We start from the raw sequence: 16510 nt of genomic DNA, 5'->3' as shown, positions 1-16510 counted from the left end.
GTCCGTCAGGCCCCTTCCCTTGAGCTGAATCTGCAAATATCTCCGAAACGAAGCGAGCTATGGCAAAATGTTAAGAGACGTTTTTTATAGAGAATTATGTTTCCTACAATTTATGTTGTATGATATTTTTTGATCAGAAGCGTAGTTTTCGAGATATATCGAGATATTTAAAAGTTCCGAAGCCGCACCAACATAATAGGGATACAGAAACACCGTGGCCCCTTTCTTTGAGATAACTCTGCACTAGTGCGAGCCGCAAATGCCACTTCCAGCTTAGCTGTGCAGAAGAAGAACAACAAGAAGAAGAAATATCTCGAAATATGTCCGTCAGGCCCCTTCCCTTGAGATATATCTGCAAATATCTCGGAAACGAAGCGAGCTATGGCAAAATGTTAAGAGACCTTTTTTGTAGAGAATTCTGTTTCCTACAATTTATGTTCTATGATATTTTTTGATCAGAAGCGTAGTTTTCGAGATATATCGAGATATTTAAAAGTTCCGAAGCCGCACCAACATAATAGAGATACAGAAACACCGTGGCCCCTTTCTTTGAGATAACTCTGCACTAGTGCGAGCCGCAAATGCCACTTCCAGCTTAGCTGTGCAGAAGAAGAACAACAAGAAGAAGAAATATCTCGAAATATGTCCGTCAGGCCCCTTCCCTTGAGATAAATCTGCAAATATCTCGGAAACGAAGCGAGCTATGGCAAAATGGTAAGAGACCTTTTTTGTAGAGAATTAAGTTTCCTACTTTTTATCTTCTATGATATTTTTTGATCAGATGCGTAGTTCTCGAGATATATCAAGACATTTGAAAGTTCCGAAGCCGCACCAACATAATAGAGATACAGAAACACCGTGGCCCCTCTCTTTGAGATAACTCTGCACTATTGCGAGCTGGAAATGCCACTTCCAGTTTAGCTGTGCAGAAGAAGAACAACAAGAAGAAGAAATATCTCGAAATATGTCCGTTAGGCCCCTTCCCTTGAGATAAATCTGCAAATATCTCGGAAACGAAGCGAGCTATGGCAAAATGTTAAGAGACCTTTTTTGTAGAGAATTATGTTTCCTACAATTTATGTTCTATGATATTTTTTGATCAGAAGCGTGGTTTTCGAGATATATCGAGATATTTAAAAGTTCCGAAGCCGCACCAACATAATAGAGATACAGAAACACCGTGGCCCCTTTCTTTGAGATAACTCTGCACTATTGCGAGCTGGAAATGCCACTTCCAGTTTAGCTGTGCAGAAGAAGAACAACAAGAAGAAGAAATATCTCGAAATATGTCCGTTAGGCCCCTTCCCTTGAGATAAATCTGCAAATATCTCGGAAACGAAGCGAGCTATGGCAAAATGTTAAGAGACCTTTTTTGTAGAGAATTAAGTTTCCTACTTTTTATGTTCTATAATATTTTTTGATCAGATGCGTAGTTCTCGAGATATATCAAGATATTTAAAAGTTCCGAAGCCGCACCAACATAATAGAGATACAGAAACACCGTGGCCCCTTTCTTTGAGATAACTCTGCACTATTGCGAGCTGCAAATGCCACTTCCAGCTTAGCTGTGCAGAAGAAGAACAACAAGAAGAAGAAATATCTCGAAATATGTCCGTCAGGCCCCTTCCCTTGAGATAAATCTGCAAATATCTCGGAAATGAAGCGAGCTATGGCAAAATGTTAAGAGACCTTTTTTGTAGAGAACTAAGTTTCCTACTTTTTATGTTCTATGATATTTTTTGATCAGATGCGTAGTTCTCGAGATATATCAAGATATTTAAAAGTTCCGAAGCCGCACCAACATAATAGAGATACAGAAACACCGTGGCCCCTTTCTTTGAGATAACTCTGCACTATTGCGAGCTGCAAATGCCACTTCCAGCTTAGCTGTGCAGAAGAAGAACAACAAGAAGAAGAAATATCTCGAAATATGTCCGTCAGGCCCCTTCCCTTGAGATAAATCTGCAAATATCTCGGAAACGAAGCGAGCTATGGCAAAATGTTAAGAGCCCTTTTTTGTAGAAAATCAAGTTTCCTACTTTTTATCTTCTATGATATTTTTTGATCAGATGCGTAGTTCTCGAGATATATCAAGACATTTAAAAGTTCCGAAGCCGCACCAACATAATAGAGATACAGAAACACCGTGGCCCCTCTCTTTGAGATAACTCTGCACTATTGCGAGCTGGAAATGCCACTTCCAGTTTAGCTGTGCAGAAGAAGAACAACAAGAAGAAGAAATATCTCGAAATATGTCCGTTAGGCCCCTTCCCTTGAGATAAATCTGCAAATATCTCGGAATCGAAGCGAGCTATGGCAAAATGTTAAGAGACCTTTTTTGTAGAGAATTATGTTTCCTACAATTTATGTTCTATGATATTTTTTGATCAGAAGCGTAGTTTTCGAGATATATCGAGATATTTAAAAGTTCCGAAGCCGCACCAACATAATAGAGATACAGAAACACCGTGGCCCCTTTCTTTGAGATAACTCTGCACTATTGCGAGCGGTAAATGCCACTTCCAGCTTAGCTGTGCAGAAGAAGAACAAGAAGAAGAAGAAATATCTCGAAATATGTCCGTCAGGCCCCTTCCCTTGAGATATATCTGCAAATATCTCGGAAACAAAGCGAGCTATGGCAAAATGTTAAGAGACCTTTTTTGTAGAGAATTATGTTTCCTACAATTTATGTTCTATGATATTTTTTGATCAGAAGCGTAGTTTTCGAGATATATCGAGATATTTAAAAGTTCCGAAGCCGCACCAACATAATAGAGATACAGAAACACCGTGGCCCCTTTCGTTGAGATAACTCTGCACTAGTGCGAGCCGCAAATGCCACTTCCAGCTTAGCTGTGCAGAAGAAGAACAACAAGAAGAAGAAATATCTCGAAATATGTCCGTCAGGCCCCTTCCCTTGAGATAAATCTGCACATATCTCGGAAACGAAGCGAGCTATGGCAAAATGTTAAGAGACCTTTTTTGTAGAGAATTAAGTTTCCTACTTTTTATGTTCTATGATATTTTTTGATCGGATGCGTAGTTCTCGAGATATATCAAGATATTTAAAAGTTCCGAAGCCGCACCAACATAATAGAGATACAGAAACACCGTGGCCCCTTTCTTTGAGATAACTCTGCACTATTGCGAGCTGCAAATGCCACTTCCAGCTTAGCTGTGCAGAGGAAGAACAACAAGAAGAAGAAATATCTCGAAATATGTCCGTCAGGCCCCTTCCCTTGAGCTGAATCTGCAAATATCTCCGAAACGAAGCGAGCTATGGCAAAATGTTAAGAGACGTTTTTTATAGAGAATTATGTTTCCTACAATTTATGTTGTATGATATTTTTTGATCAGAAGCGTAGTTTTCGAGATATATCGAGATATTTAAAAGTTCCGAAGCCGCACCAACATAATAGGGATACAGAAACACCGTGGCCCCTTTCTTTGAGATAACTCTGCACTAGTGCGAGCCGCAAATGCCACTTCCAGCTTAGCTGTGCAGAAGAAGAACAACAAGAAGAAGAAATATCTCGAAATATGTCCGTCAGGCCCCTTCCCTTGAGATATATCTGCAAATATCTCGGAAACGAAGCGAGCTATGGCAAAATGTTAAGAGACCTTTTTTGTAGAGAATTCTGTTTCCTACAATTTATGTTCTATGATATTTTTTGATCAGAAGCGTAGTTTTCGAGATATATCGAGATATTTAAAAGTTCCGAAGCCGCACCAACATAATAGAGATACAGAAACACCGTGGCCCCTTTCGTTGAGATAACTCTGCACTAGTGCGAGCCGCAAATGCCACTTCCAGCTTAGCTGTGCAGAAGAAGAACAACAAGAAGAAGAAATATCTCGAAATATGTCCGTCAGGCCCCTTCCCTTGAGATAAATCTGCACATATCTCGGAAACGAAGCGAGCTATGGCAAAATGTTAAGAGACCTTTTTTGTAGAGAATTAAGTTTCCTACTTTTTATGTTCTATGATATTTTTTGATCGGATGCGTAGTTCTCGAGATATATCAAGATATTTAAAAGTTCCGAAGCCGCACCAACATAATAGAGATACAGAAACACCGTGGCCCCTTTCTTTGAGATAACTCTGCACTATTGCGAGCTGCAAATGCCACTTCCAGCTTAGCTGTGCAGAGGAAGAACAACAAGAAGAAGAAATATCTCGAAATATGTCCGTCAGGCCCCTTCCCTTGAGCTGAATCTGCAAATATCTCCGAAACGAAGCGAGCTATGGCAAAATGTTAAGAGACGTTTTTTATAGAGAATTATGTTTCCTACAATTTATGTTGTATGATATTTTTTGATCAGAAGCGTAGTTTTCGAGATATATCGAGATATTTAAAAGTTCCGAAGCCGCACCAACATAATAGGGATACAGAAACACCGTGGCCCCTTTCTTTGAGATAACTCTGCACTAGTGCGAGCCGCAAATGCCACTTCCAGCTTAGCTGTGCAGAAGAAGAACAACAAGAAGAAGAAATATCTCGAAATATGTCCGTCAGGCCCCTTCCCTTGAGATATATCTGCAAATATCTCGGAAACGAAGCGAGCTATGGCAAAATGTTAAGAGACCTTTTTTGTAGAGAATTCTGTTTCCTACAATTTATGTTCTATGATATTTTTTGATCAGAAGCGTAGTTTTCGAGATATATCGAGATATTTAAAAGTTCCGAAGCCGCACCAACATAATAGAGATACAGAAACACCGTGGCCCCTTTCTTTGAGATAACTGCACTAGTGCGAGCCGCAAATGCCACTTCCAGCTTAGCTGTGCAGAAGAAGAACAACAAGAAGAAGAAATATCTCGAAATATGTCCGTCAGGCCCCTTCCCTTGAGATAAATCTGCTAATATCTCGGAAACGAAGCGAGCTATGGCAAAATGTTAAGAGACCTTTTTTGTAGAGAATTAAGTTTCCTACTTTTTATGTTCTATGATATTCTTCGATCAGATGCGTAGTTCTCGAAATATATCAAGATATTTAAAAGTTCCGAAGCCGCACCAACATAATAGAGATACAGAAACACCGTGGCCCCTTTCTTTGAGATAACTCTGCACTATTGCGAGCTGCAAATGCCACTTCCAGCTTAGCTGTGCAGAAGAAGAACAACAAGAAGAAGAAATATCTCGAAATATGTCCGTCAGGCCCCTTCCCTTGAGATATATCTGCAAATATCTCGGAAACGAAGCGAGCTATGGCAAAATGATAAGAGACCTTTTTTGTAGAGAATTATGTTTCCTACAATTTATGTTCTATGATATTTTTTTATCAGAAGCGTAGTTTTCGAGATATATCGAGATATTTAAAAGTTCCGAAGCCGCACCAACATAATAGAGATACAGAAACACCGTGGCCCCTCTCTTTGAGATAACTCTGCACTATTGCGAGCTGCAAATGCCACTTCCAGCTTAGCTGTGCAGAAGAAGAACAACAAGAAGAAGAAATATCTCGAAATATGTCCGTCAGGCCCCTTCCCTTGAGATAAATCTGCAAATATCTCGGAAACGAAGCGAGCTATGGCAAAATCTTTAGAGAACTTTCTTGTAGAGAATTAAGTTTCCTACTTTTTATGTAGTATGATATTTTTTGATCAGATGCGTAGTTCTCGAGATATATCAAGATATTTAAAAGTTCCGAAGCCGCACCAACATAATAGAGATACAGAAACACCGTGGCCCCTTTCTTTGAGATAACTCTGCACTATTGCGCGCTGCAAATGCCACTTCCAGCTTAGCTGTGCAGAAGAAGAACAACAAGAAGAAGAAATATCTCGAAATATGTCCGTCAGGCCCCTTCCCTTGAGATAAATCTGCAAATATCTCGGAAACGAAGCGAGCTATGGCAAAATGTTAAGAGACCTTTTTTGTAGAGAATAATGTTTCCTACAATTTACGTTCTATGATATTTTTTGATCAGAAGCGTAGTTTTCGAGATATAGCGAGATATTTAAAAGTTCCGAAGCCGCACCAACATAATAGAGATACAGAAACACCGTGGCCCCTTTCTTTGAGATAACTCTGCACTATTGCGACCTGCAAATGCCACTTCCAGCTCAGCTGTGCAGAAGAAGAACAACAAGAAGAGGAAATATCTCGAAATATGTCCGTCAGGCCCCTTCCCTTGAGATATATCTGCAAATATCTCGGAAACGAAGCGAGCTATGGCAAAATGTTAAGAGACCTTTTTTGTAGAGAATTATGTTTCCTACAATTTATGTTCTATGATATTTTTTTATCAGAAGCGTAGTTTTCGAGATATATCGAGATATTTAAAAGTTCCGAAGCCGCACCAACATAATAGAGATACAGAAACACCGTGGCCCCTCTCTTTGAGATAACTCTGCACTATTGCGAGCTGCAAATGCCACTTCCAGCTTAGCTGTGCAGAAGAAGAACAACAAGAAGAAGAAATATCTCGAAATATGTCCGTCAGGCCCCTTCCCTTGAGATAAATCTGCAAATATCTCGGAAACGAAGCGAGCTATGGCAAAATCTTTAGAGACCTTTCTTGTAGAGAATTAAGTTTCCTACTTTTTATGTAGTATGATATTTTTTGATCAGATGCGTAGTTCTCGAGATATATCAAGATATTTAAAAGTTCCGAAGCCGCACCAACATAATAGAGATACAGAAACACCGTGGCCCCTTTCTTTGAGATAACTCTGCACTATTGCGCGCTGCAAATGCCACTTCCAGCTTAGCTGTGCAGAAGAAGAACAACAAGAAGAAGAAATATCTCGAAATATGTCCGTCAGGCCCCTTCCCTTGAGATAAATCTGCAAATATCTCGGAAACGAAGCGAGCTATGGCAAAATGTTAAGAGACCTTTTTTGTAGAGAATAATGTTTCCTACAATTTACGTTCTATGATATTTTTTGATCAGAAGCGTAGTTTTCGAGATATATCGAGATATTTAAAAGTTCCGAAGCCGCACCAACATAATAGAGATACAGAAACACCGTGGCCCCTTTCTTTGAGATAACTCTGCACTATTGCGACCTGCAAATGCCACTTCCAGCTCAGCTGTGCAGAAGAAGAACAACAAGAAGAAGAAATATCTCGAAATATGTCCGTCAGGCCAGTTCCTTTGAGCTGAATCTGCAAATATCTCGGAAACGAAGCGAGCTATAGCAAAATGTTAAGAGACGTTTTTTGTAGAGAATTATGTTTCCTACAATTTATGTTCTATGATATTTTTTGATCAGAAGCGTAGTTTTCGAGATATATCGAGATATTTAAAAGTTCCGAAGACGCACCAACATAATAGAGATACAGAAACACCGTGGCCCCTTTCTTTGAGATAATTCTGCACTATTGCGACCTGCAAATGCCACTTCCAGCTCAGCTGTGCAGAAGAAGAACAACAAGAAGAAGAAATATCTCGAAATATGTCCGTCAGGCCCCTTCCCTTGAGATAAATCTGCAAATATCTCGGAAACGAAGCGAGCTATGGCAAAATGTTAAGAGACCTTTTTTGTAGAGAATTAAGTTTCCTACTTTTTACGTTCTATGATATTTTTTGATCAGATGCGTAGTTCTCGAGATATATCAAGATATTTAAAAGTTCCGAAGCCGCACCAACATAATAGAGATACAGAAACACCGTGGCCCCTTTCTTTGAGATAACTCTGCACTATTGCGCGCTGCAAATGCCACTTCCAGCTTAGCTGTGCAGAAGAAGAACAACAAGAAGAAGAAATATCTCGAAATATGTCCGTCAGGCCCCTTCCCTTGAGATAAATCTGCAAATATCTCGGAAACGAAGCGAGCTATGGCAGAATGTTAAGAGACGTTTTTTGTAGAGAATTATGTTTCCTACAATTTATGTTCTATGATATTTTTTGATCAGAAGCGTAGTTTTCGAGATATATCGAGATATTTAAAAGTTCCGAAGACGCACCAACATAATAGAGATACAGAAACACCGTGGCCCCTTTCTTTGAGATAATTCTGCACTATTGCGACCTGCAAATGCCACTTCCAGTTTGGCTGTGCAGAAGAAGAACAACAAGAAGAAGAAATATCTCGAAATATGTCCGTCAGGCCCCTTCCCTTGAGATAAATCTGCAAATATCTCGGAAACGAAGCGAGCTATGGCAAAATGTTAAGAGACCTTTTTTGTAGAGAATTAAGTTTCCTACTTTTTACGTTCTATGATATTTTTTGATCAGATGCGTAGTTCTCGAGATATATCAAGATATTTAAAAGTTCCGAAGCCGCACCAACATAATAGAGATACAGAAACACCGTGGCCCCTTTCTTTGAGATAAGTCTGCACTAGTGCGAGCCGCAAATGCCACTTCCAGCTTAGCTGTGCAGAAGAAGAACAACAAGAAGAAGAAATATCTCGAAATATGTCCGTCAGGCCCCTTCCCTTGAGATAAATCTGCAAATATCTCGGAAACGAAGCGAGCTATGGCAAAATGTTAAGAGACCTTTTTTGTAGAGAATTAAGTTTCCTACTTTTTATGTACTATGATATTTTTTGATCAGATGCGTAGTTCTCGAGATATATCAAGATATTTAAAAGTTCCGAAGCCGCACCAACATAATAGAGATACAGAAACACCGTGGCCCCTTTCTTTGAGATAACTCTGCACTATTGCGAGCTGCAAATGCCACTTCCAGCTTAGCTGTGCAGAAGAAGAACAACAAGAAGAAGAAATATCTCGAAATATGTCCGTCAGGCCCCTTCCCTTGAGATATATCTGCAAATATCTCGGAAACGAAGAGAGCTATGGCAAAATGTTAAGAGACCTTATTTGTAGAGAATTATGTTTCCTACAATTTATGTTCTATGATATTTTTTGATCAGAAGCGTAGTTCTCGAGATATATCGAGATATTTAAAAGTTCCGAAGCCGCACCAACATAATAGGGATACAGAAACACCGTGGCCCCTTTCTTTGAGATAACTCTGCACTAGGGCGAGCCGCAAATGCCACTTCCAGCTTAGCTGTGCAGAAGAAGAACAACAAGAAGAAGAAATATCTCGAAATATGTCCGTCAGGCCCCTTCCCTTGAGATAAATCTGCAAATATCTCGGAAACGAAGCGAGCTATGGCAGAATGTTAAGAGACGTTTTTTGTAGAGAATTATGTTTCCTACAATTTATGTTCTATGATATTTTTTGATCAGAAGCGTAGTTTTCGAGATATATCGAGATATTTAAAAGTTCCGAAGACGCACCAACATAATAGAGATACAGAAACACCGTGGCCCCTTTCTTTGAGATAATTCTGCACTATTGCGACCTGCAAATGCCACTTCCAGTTTGGCTGTGCAGAAGAAGAACAACAAGAAGAAGAAATATCTCGAAATATGTCCGTCAGGCCCCTTCCCTTGAGATAAATCTGCAAATATCTCGGAAACGAAGCGAGCTATGGCAAAATGTTAAGAGACCTTTTTTGTAGAGAATTAAGTTTCCTACTTTTTACGTTCTATGATATTTTTTGATCAGATGCGTAGTTCTCGAGATATATCAAGATATTTAAAAGTTCCGAAGCCGCACCAACATAATAGAGATACAGAAACACCGTGGCCCCTTTCTTTGAGATAAGTCTGCACTAGTGCGAGCCGCAAATGCCACTTCCAGCTTAGCTGTGCAGAAGAAGAACAACAAGAAGAAGAAATATCTCGAAATATGTCCGTCAGGCCCCTTCCCTTGAGATAAATCTGCAAATATCTCGGAAACGAAGCGAGCTATGGCAAAATGTTAAGAGACCTTTTTTGTAGAGAATTAAGTTTCCTACTTTTTATGTACTATGATATTTTTTGATCAGATGCGTAGTTCTCGAGATATATCAAGATATTTAAAAGTTCCGAAGCCGCACCAACATAATAGAGATACAGAAACACCGTGGCCCCTTTCTTTGAGATAACTCTGCACTATTGCGAGCTGCAAATGCCACTTCCAGCTTAGCTGTGCAGAAGAAGAACAACAAGAAGAAGAAATATCTCGAAATATGTCCGTCAGGCCCCTTCCCTTGAGATAAATCTGCAAATATCTCGGAAACGAAGCGAGCTATGGCAAAATGTTTAGAGACCTTTCTTGTAGAGAAATAAGTTTCCTACTTTTTATGTAGTATGATATTTTTTGATCAGATGCGTAGTTCTCGAGATATATCAAGATATTTAAAAGTTCCGAAGCCGCACCAACATAATAGAGATACAGAAACACCGTGGCCCCTTTCTTTGAGATAACTCTGCACGATTGCGAGCTGGAAATGCCACTTCCAGTTTAGCTGTGCAGAAGAAGAACAACAAGAAGAAGAAATATCTCGAAATATGTCCGTTAGGCCCCTTCCCTTGAGATAAATCTGCAAATATCTCGGAAACGAAGCGAGCTATGGCAAAATGTTAAGAGACCTTTTTTGTAGAGAATTAAGTTTCCTACTTTTTATGTTCTATGATATTTTTTGATCAGATGCGTAGTTCTCGAGATATATCAAGATATTTAAAAGTTCCGAAGCCGCACCAACATAATAGAGATACAGAAACACCGTGGCCCCTTTCTTTGAGATAACTCTGCACTATTGCGAGCTGCAAATGCCACTTCCAGCTTAGCTGTGCAGAAGAAGAACAACAAGAAGAAGAAATATCTCGAAATATGTCCGTCAGGCCCCTTCCCTTGAGATAAATCTGCAAATATCTCGGAAACGAAGCGAGCTATGGCAGAATGTTAAGAGACGTTTTTTGTAGAGAATTATGTTTCCTACAATTTATGTTCTATGATATTTTTTGATCAGAAGCGTAGTTCTCGAGATATATCGAGATATTTAAAAGTTCCGAAGCCGCACCAACATAATACGGATACAGAAACACCGTGGCCCCTTTCTTTGAGATAACTCTGCACTAGGGCGAGCCGCAAATGCCACTTCCAGCTTAGCTGTGCAGAAGAAGAACAACAAGAAGAAGAAATATCTCGAAATATGTCCGTCAGGCCCCTTCCCTTGAGATAAATCTGCAAATATCTCGGAAACGAAGCGAGCTATGGCAGAATGTTAACAGACGTTTTTTGTAGAGAATTATGTTTCCTACAATTTATGTTCTATGATATTTTTTGATCAGAAGCGTAGTTCTCGAGATATATCGAGATATTTAAAAGTTCCGAAGCCGCACCAACATAATAGGGATACAGAAACACCGTGGCCCCTTTCTTTGAGATAACTGTGCACTAGTGCGAGCCGCTAATGCCACTTCCAGCTTAGCTGTGCAGAAGAAGAACAACAAGAAGAAGAAATATCTCGAAATATGTCCGTCAGGCCCCTTCCCTTGAGATAAATCTGCAAATATCTCGGAAACGAAGCGAGCTATGGCAAAATGTTAAGAGACCTTTTTTGTAGAGAATTAAGTTTCCTACTTTTTATGTTCTATGATATTTTTTGATCAGATGCGTAGTTCTCGAGATATATCAAGATATTTAAAAGTTCCGAAGCCGCACCAACATAATAGAGATACAGAAACACCGTGGCCCCTCTCTTTGAGATAACTCTGCACTATTGCGAGCTGGAAATGCCACTTCCAGTTTAGCTGTGCAGAAGAAGAACAACAAGAAGAAGAAATATCTCGAAATATGTCCGTTAGGCCCCTTCCCTTGAGATAAATCTGCAAATATCTCGGAAACGAAGCGAGCTATGGCAAAATGTTAAGAGACCTTTTTTGTAGAGAATTAAGTTTCCTACTTTTTATGTTCTATGATATTTTTTGATCAGAAGCGTAGTTCTCGAGATATATCGAGATATTTAAAAGTTCCGAAGCCGCACCAACATAATAGGGATTCAGAAACACCGTGGCCCCTTTCTTTGAGATAACTCTGCACTAGTGCGAGCCGCAAATGCCACTTCCAGCTTAGCTGTGCAGAAGAAGAACAACAAGAAGAAGAAATATCTCGAAATATGTCCGTCAGGCCCCTTCCCTTGAGATAAATCTGCAAATATCTCGGAAACGAAGCGAGCTATGGCAGAATGTTAAGAGACGTTTTTTGTAGAGAATTATGTTTCCTACAATTTATGTTCTATGATATTTTTTGATCAGAAGCGTAGTTCTCGAGATATATCGAGATATTTAAAAGTTCCGAAGCCGCACCAACATAATACGGATACAGAAACACCGTGGCCCCTTTCTTTGAGATAACTCTGCACTAGGGCGAGCCGCAAATGCCACTTCCAGCTTAGCTGTGCAGAAGAAGAACAACAAGAAGAAGAAATATCTCGAAATATGTCCGTCAGGCCCCTTCCCTTGAGATAAATCTGCAAATATCTCGGAAACGAAGCGAGCTATGGCAGAATGTTAACAGACGTTTTTTGTAGAGAATTATGTTTCCTACAATTTATGTTCTATGATATTTTTTGATCAGAAGCGTAGTTCTCGAGATATATCGAGATATTTAAAAGTTCCGAAGCCGCACCAACATAATAGGGATACAGAAACACCGTGGCCCCTTTCTTTGATATAACTGTGCACTAGTGCGAGCCGCAAATGCCACTTCCAGCTTAGCTGTGCAGAAGAAGAACAACAAGCAGAAGAAATATCTCGAAATATGTCCGTCAGGCCCCTTCCCTTGAGATAAATCTGCAAATATCTCGGAAACGAAGAGAGCTATGGCAAAATGTTAAGAGACCTTTTTTGTAGAGAATTAAGTTTCCTACTTTTCATGTTCTATGATATTTTTTGATCGGATGCGTAGTTCTCGAGATATATCAAGATATTTAAAAGTTCCGAAGCCGCACCAACATAATAGAGATACAGAAACACCGTGGCCCCTCTCTTTGAGATAACTCTGCACTATTGCGAGCTGGAAATGCCACTTCCAGTTTAGCTGTGCAGAAGAAGAACAACAAGAAGAAGAAATATCTCGAAATATGTCCGTTAGGCCCCTTCCCTTGAGATAAATCTGCAAATATCTCGGAAACGAAGCGAGCTATGGCAAAATGTTAAGAGACCTTTTTTGTAGAGAATTAAGTTTCCTACTTTTTATGTTCTATGATATTTTTTGATCAGATGCGTAGTTCTCGAGATATATCAAGATATTTAAAAGTTCCGAAGCCGCACCAACATAATAGAGATACAGAAACACCGTGGCCCCTTTCTTTGAGATAACTCTGCACTATTCCGAGCTGTAAATGCCACTTCCAGCTTAGCTGTGCAGAAGAAGAACAACAAGAAGAAGAAATATCTCGAAATATGTCCGTCAGGCCCCTTCCCTTGAGATATATCTGCAAATATCTCGGAAACGAAGAGAGCTATGGCAAAATGTTAAGAGACCTTATTTGTAGAGAATTATGTTTCCTACAATTTATGTTCTATGATATTTTTTGATCAGAAGCGTAGTTCTCGAGATATATCGAGATATTTAAAAGTTCCGAAGCCGCACCAACATAATAGGGATACAGAAACACCGTGGCCCCTTTCTTTGAGATAACTCTGCACTAGGGCGAGCCGCAAATGCCACTTCCAGCTTAGCTGTGCAGAAGAAGAACAACAAGAAGAAGAAATATCTCGAAATATGTCCGTCAGGCCCCTTCCCTTGAGATAAATCTGCAAATATCTCGGAAACGAAGCGAGCTATGGCAGAATGTTAAGAGACGTTTTTTGTAGAGAATTATGTTTCCTACAATTTATGTTCTATGATATTTTTTGATCAGAAGCGTAGTTTTCGAGATATATCGAGATATTTAAAAGTTCCGAAGACGCACCAACATAATAGAGATACAGAAACACCGTGGCCCCTTTCTTTGAGATAATTCTGCACTATTGCGACCTGCAAATGCCACTTCCAGTTTGGCTGTGCAGAAGAAGAACAACAAGAAGAAGAAATATCTCGAAATATGTCCGTCAGGCCCCTTCCCTTGAGATAAATCTGCAAATATCTCGGAAACGAAGCGAGCTATGGCAAAATGTTAAGAGACCTTTTTTGTAGAGAATTAAGTTTCCTACTTTTTACGTTCTATGATATTTTTTGATCAGATGCGTAGTTCTCGAGATATATCAAGATATTTAAAAGTTCCGAAGCCGCACCAACATAATAGAGATACAGAAACACCGTGGCCCCTTTCTTTGAGATAAGTCTGCACTAGTGCGAGCCGCAAATGCCACTTCCAGCTTAGCTGTGCAGAAGAAGAACAACAAGAAGAAGAAATATCTCGAAATATGTCCGTCAGGCCCCTTCCCTTGAGATAAATCTGCAAATATCTCGGAAACGAAGCGAGCTATGGCAAAATGTTAAGAGACCTTTTTTGTAGAGAATTAAGTTTCCTACTTTTTATGTACTATGATATTTTTTGATCAGATGCGTAGTTCTCGAGATATATCAAGATATTTAAAAGTTCCGAAGCCGCACCAACATAATAGAGATACAGAAACACCGTGGCCCCTTTCTTTGAGATAACTCTGCACTATTGCGAGCTGCAAATGCCACTTCCAGCTTAGCTGTGCAGAAGAAGAACAACAAGAAGAAGAAATATCTCGAAATATGTCCGTCAGGCCCCTTCCCTTGAGATAAATCTGCAAATATCTCGGAAACGAAGCGAGCTATGGCAAAATGTTTAGAGACCTTTCTTGTAGAGAAATAAGTTTCCTACTTTTTATGTAGTATGATATTTTTTGATCAGATGCGTAGTTCTCGAGATATATCAAGATATTTAAAAGTTCCGAAGCCGCACCAACATAATAGAGATACAGAAACACCGTGGCCCCTTTCTTTGAGATAACTCTGCACGATTGCGAGCTGGAAATGCCACTTCCAGTTTAGCTGTGCAGAAGAAGAACAACAAGAAGAAGAAATATCTCGAAATATGTCCGTTAGGCCCCTTCCCTTGAGATAAATCTGCAAATATCTCGGAAACGAAGCGAGCTATGGCAAAATGTTAAGAGACCTTTTTTGTAGAGAATTAAGTTTCCTACTTTTTATGTTCTATGATATTTTTTGATCAGATGCGTAGTTCTCGAGATATATCAAGATATTTAAAAGTTCCGAAGCCGCACCAACATAATAGAGATACAGAAACACCGTGGCCCCTTTCTTTGAGATAACTCTGCACTATTGCGAGCTGCAAATGCCACTTCCAGCTTAGCTGTGCAGAAGAAGAACAACAAGAAGAAGAAATATCTCGAAATATGTCCGTCAGGCCCCTTCCCTTGAGATAAATCTGCAAATATCTCGGAAACGAAGCGAGCTATGGCAGAATGTTAAGAGACGTTTTTTGTAGAGAATTATGTTTCCTACAATTTATGTTCTATGATATTTTTTGATCAGAAGCGTAGTTCTCGAGATATATCGAGATATTTAAAAGTTCCGAAGCCGCACCAACATAATACGGATACAGAAACACCGTGGCCCCTTTCTTTGAGATAACTCTGCACTAGGGCGAGCCGCAAATGCCACTTCCAGCTTAGCTGTGCAGAAGAAGAACAACAAGAAGAAGAAATATCTCGAAATATGTCCGTCAGGCCCCTTCCCTTGAGATAAATCTGCAAATATCTCGGAAACGAAGCGAGCTATGGCAGAATGTTAACAGACGTTTTTTGTAGAGAATTATGTTTCCTACAATTTATGTTCTATGATATTTTTTGATCAGAAGCGTAGTTCTCGAGATATATCGAGATATTTAAAAGTTCCGAAGCCGCACCAACATAATAGGGATACAGAAACACCGTGGCCCCTTTCTTTGAGATAACTGTGCACTAGTGCGAGCCGCTAATGCCACTTCCAGCTTAGCTGTGCAGAAGAAGAACAACAAGAAGAAGAAATATCTCGAAATATGTCCGTCAGGCCCCTTCCCTTGAGATAAATCTGCAAATATCTCGGAAACGAAGCGAGCTATGGCAAAATGTTAAGAGACCTTTTTTGTAGAGAATTAAGTTTCCTACTTTTTATGTTCTATGATATTTTTTGATCAGATGCGTAGTTCTCGAGATATATCAAGATATTTAAAAGTTCCGAAGCCGCACCAACATAATAGAGATACAGAAACACCGTGGCCCCTCTCTTTGAGATAACTCTGCACTATTGCGAGCTGGAAATGCCACTTCCAGTTTAGCTGTGCAGAAGAAGAACAACAAGAAGAAGAAATATCTCGAAATATGTCCGTTAGGCCCCTTCCCTTGAGATAAATCTGCAAATATCTCGGAAACGAAGCGAGCTATGGCAAAATGTTAAGAGACCTTTTTTGTAGAGAATTAAGTTTCCTACTTTTTATGTTCTATGATATTTTTTGATCAGAAGCGTAGTTCTCGAGATATATCGAGATATTTAAAAGTTCCGAAGCCGCACCAACATAATAGGGATTCAGAAACACCGTGGCCCCTTTCTTTGAGATAACTCTGCACTAGTGCGAGCCGCAAATGCCACTTCCAGCTTAGCTGTGCAGAAGAAGAACAACAAGAAGAAGAAATATCTCGAAATATGTCCGTCAGGCCCCTTCCCTTGAGATAAATCTGCAAATATCTCGGAAACGAAGCGAGCTATGGCAGAATGTTAAGAGACGTTTTTTGTAG

Source organism: Osmia lignaria, unplaced genomic scaffold (assembly GCF_051020975.1).
Source record: "Osmia lignaria lignaria isolate PbOS001 unplaced genomic scaffold, iyOsmLign1 scaffold0006, whole genome shotgun sequence".
Lineage (NCBI taxonomy): Eukaryota > Metazoa > Arthropoda > Insecta > Hymenoptera > Megachilidae > Osmia > Osmia lignaria.
This window is presented reverse-complemented; position numbering follows the sequence as displayed.